The sequence below is a fragment of the Hyla sarda genome, chromosome 4 (genome assembly GCF_029499605.1).
Source record: "Hyla sarda isolate aHylSar1 chromosome 4, aHylSar1.hap1, whole genome shotgun sequence".
In the NCBI taxonomy this organism is placed as follows: Eukaryota; Metazoa; Chordata; class Amphibia; order Anura; family Hylidae; genus Hyla; species Hyla sarda.
This window is the reverse complement of record NC_079192.1, coordinates 24,968,888-24,972,639: the sequence shown is the minus strand read 5'-3', so window position 1 is coordinate 24,972,639 and position 3,752 is coordinate 24,968,888. Positions and strand designations below refer to the sequence as shown.

Here is a 3,752-nt window from a genome sequence, read left to right as displayed (position 1 = left end):
GGTAAGGCGACTTGGGCAGGGTTGATGTAATCTGCACTCGGGGTGACAGAGGTCTTAGGGGTATACGGGGTATCACACACATCCCCCTCACTCTCATCTCCCTCACTGCCGCCATCTCCCTCACCACCTTCCTCCATCTTCTCCTCCGTGACACACAAGCACTCTTCCTCCCCCTGACTATCCTCTTCCTCCTTCACAGGGGTACGCATGGTTTTATAGCGGTCTTCATTCTTTAATTTTTCTTTAAACATGCCTGCACCCTCTACAATCAGCATTCGGGCTCTCACCACCTCCTGCTCCTCTGCCTTCAGCTGACACGCCCTGGCAGCGAACCTTGCCCTCATGGCCTTGGCAGAGTTATCAGTTTGGTAGCGAGCAAACTTCAGGTCTTCCCTTATGATTTTCAGCTTTTTTCCCAGCTACTCATATTCTACTAGATTTGCCTGCATGCGGGAACCGAAAGTAGCTAGCGACTCCCTGGGACCCTTCACCCCCCATTGTTGGGGTTCCATAGTATCAGACACAGTCCCCGAAGACATAACCATAAGCTTCTTACCGGACGCCTTGCGGTTTCCAGCGACGGACGGGGGAGTGGGCTCCACATTACTGCGGAGCCTGCTGGATCTTCTCACCCTGTCCTGGGAATCGGCCGTAGCTCTCTCACTCCCACCCCCCGCCGTCCTAGTTCGAGGGGTGGAAGTCTGGGGCTCCATAGCAGGAGGCTCTCCCAAGGAAGCTGCCACCCTCCTGGGGAAAAGACTGTAGGAAACACTGCTTCAATCCTCTCTCTCTGGAAAACTCTAGAAGTCAGACACACTCAACAGCTGCTGTGTTCCACAGGAAGTGCTCTCTGCTGACACCTCTGTCCATGTCAGGAACTGTCCGGAGTAGGAGAAGTTTACTATGGAGATTTGCTACTACTCACAGAGAGCACTGTAGTCAGACCGAAAAGAACTATACAACTTCCTCTGTAGCATACGGCAGCTGATAAGTACTGTAAGGATTAAGATTTTTAAGAAGTAATTTACAAATCTGTTTAACTTTCTGGCACCAGTTGATTTAAAAAAATAAAATAAAATAATGTTTTCCCCCGGAGTACCCCTTTTACGTAACACCTGTAAATTCTGTACTACGAATATCAGCAGCCACTGAAGAGAGAGGTCATCCAACAACTGAAGTCCCAAAAAAATCTGCCACTAAATCCCTCAAGCAACCGTTCAGCCCCAGTCCAGAACCATCTGACCGGACCACAGGGACCAGTGTGGAGGAGAACAGTGTCCAGGCTGTAAAATAGAAGAACACCGGAGCAGCCAGATACACTGACTCTAAGGCTGAGCCTCATACTTCTACTGAAGCTGCAGAGTTATAGGGGAACTGTAAAATTGAAAGTACTACAACCCCCAGTGTGGTCCGTCTATGCCCCCCTAAGGGTCAGGGTTGGAGGAGGCACAGGTTGAAAAGACACACTACAATGGGAGTTGTAGTACTGTAGTTGTTAAAGAAAAAAAAGATGTTTTCATCAGGTTGCCCATAGCAACCAATCAGATTGCTTCTTTCATTCTTGAGAAGACCTCTGAAAAATAAAAGAAGTAATCTGATTGGTTGCTAAGAGCAACTGGACAACATTTCCTCTCCACAGGTACATTTCCCCGATTGTCTTCATATTTAGGATGAGAATCTACTGACAAAGTGAGTAGCCAACCATTTCTGGGCATAAAACTCTGTAAGAGACAGCAGTCTGGGGGCGTCTGTGGTGGACATGAAGGAAGGAAGGGGGGGGTCCAGGGAAATTGAGATTTGACGTCTGCAGCGAGCGCTTCTCACTGAGCGACGGGTCTCATCCCAGTTATTGCAGGGAGACCCCCACGATCAGCCACTTATCCCATAACCCATGGATAGGGGATAAGTTAATTTTTGCCATAGTTCTCCTTTAATTGGCCAGAACACACCCAAAATCGGTCCCAGCCAAATATTGCTTCGTGTCCTGTCATTTCTCCCAGCTGTTCTTTTTCTACCTGCTTGTAAGGCATGCCTACACTCTCTAATTCCTTAAAGTGGTACTCCGCCCCTAGATATCTTATCCCCTACCTTAAGGATAGGACAAAAGATGACTGATCACTGGGACCCCCGCGATCTTCATGCAGCACCCGGCGTTCCAAATAATATATTTAGAACTCTGGGTTCTCGCCGTGCGGGTCGTGACCTCACACCACGCCCTTTCCATTCATGTCTATGGGAGGTGGTGTGATGTCACAAGAAGGTGTGGCATGATGTCACGAATCCCACCACAGGAACCAGTGATCTAAACATACTATTTAGAATTTTGGTTGCTGCATGGAGATTGCTGGGGTCCCAGCAGCAGGATCCCCTTGATCAGACATCTTATCCCTTATCCTTTACATAGGGGATAAGATATCTAGAGGCGGAGTACCCCTTTAAGGGACAGTTCATGTACCCAAAAGTTGATCCTTTGCAACCGTATGACCCCTAGCAAGTTCCCTGCATGAGTCCCATTCATCAGAAAAAGGCTTGTGCATGGAACTTGCTGGGTGTTGTACGTTTGCCTCATAAACTGCACCACCCAGCACCAGTTGCCTCTCTCCGCACCGCATTATGCAGATCGTGCAGGAGAGCAGCTTTGATCATCCATGTTTTGCTAACTCTATTTTCACACACAGAAATAAATAAATGAGTCGAACAAGTCAAAGAACAGTTTAAAAAAAGGGGAACTTTATTTATAATTTATTAAAATGTTTGTGTAGGGGATTTTTTGTAACCTCCCATCACTCACAAAGAGCGTACAGTAACTAATACTCAGGACAGGAAAAACCTCCAGAGGGGAGGAAACCTGTAGGGAATCCATGGCTACTGTATGGCCCTTCCTCTGGGCATACTAAAGGAGGTTACCTCTAGAATTTGGGCAAATGTTTCTGTGTATGTGCATGATTCCTAGGCCTGTGCCTTCATCCAACGTCTTGCTGTAGGTCCCGAAATGCTACTCCATGTCCTGGAAATAGTGCATCTAACATAGGGGACAAAAAAGATAGATTATTTACATGTTTATCATAGAAATACACATGGAACTGCACTAAAGACCTTTTGGACACAACAATGTAACACTTACCAGTCACAGTCATGTGCATGACTTTGCATTCCCGTGTCCCTACACAGTGTCCAGCACCGGCCCCTCACTGATGAACAGGACCAGTGTTATTTCTGGGGCTATGCCTTCATCCAACGTCTTGCTGTAGGTCCGGAAATGCTACTCCATGTCCTGGAGATACTGCATCTAAGATAAGAAAAAAAAGATAAATTATTTACATGTTTATCATAGAAATGCACATGGAACTGCACTAAAGATCTTTTGGACACAACAATGTAACACTTACCAGTCACAGTCATGTGTATGACTTTGCATTCCCGCGTCCCTACACAGTGTCCAGCACCGGCCCCTCACTGATGGAGAATGAACAGGAGCCGTGTTATTTCTGCTCATTGCTGCTCTTTGGTGGACAATGGTTATGACATCACATGTGTGACACGCTGTTACCTCCTGGGAGTTCTATTTCATTAGTGCTGCTCTCTGATTGGCTGAAAATAAAAAAAGCTTTCTAATATATTCTGTATGACTGTTATCTAAGGTTTTTGACAATTTTTTTTAAAATGGCGCCACTCCCTGTGGGTGCGTTATATTTGTTTCTCCTAACCAGACATTCTGTATAAGTAATATCATTTGGTGGCCCCAACAGCCT

The 3,752-nt window shown here is 46.5% G+C and overlaps 1 long non-coding RNA gene across 1 annotated transcript; it reads right to left on the bottom strand.

Annotated features, from left to right (window-relative positions):
* Positions 1-2,708: 2,708 nt before the first annotated feature.
* LOC130367636 (uncharacterized) lies at positions 2,709-3,520 on the bottom strand. The gene is made up of 3 exons (XR_008892118.1): positions 3,390-3,520; positions 3,125-3,289; positions 2,709-3,022 (listed from the first exon to the last, which is right to left on the bottom strand). It is a non-coding gene; the product is annotated as an uncharacterized LOC130367636 (long non-coding RNA).
* Positions 3,521-3,752: the final 232 nt, after the last annotated feature.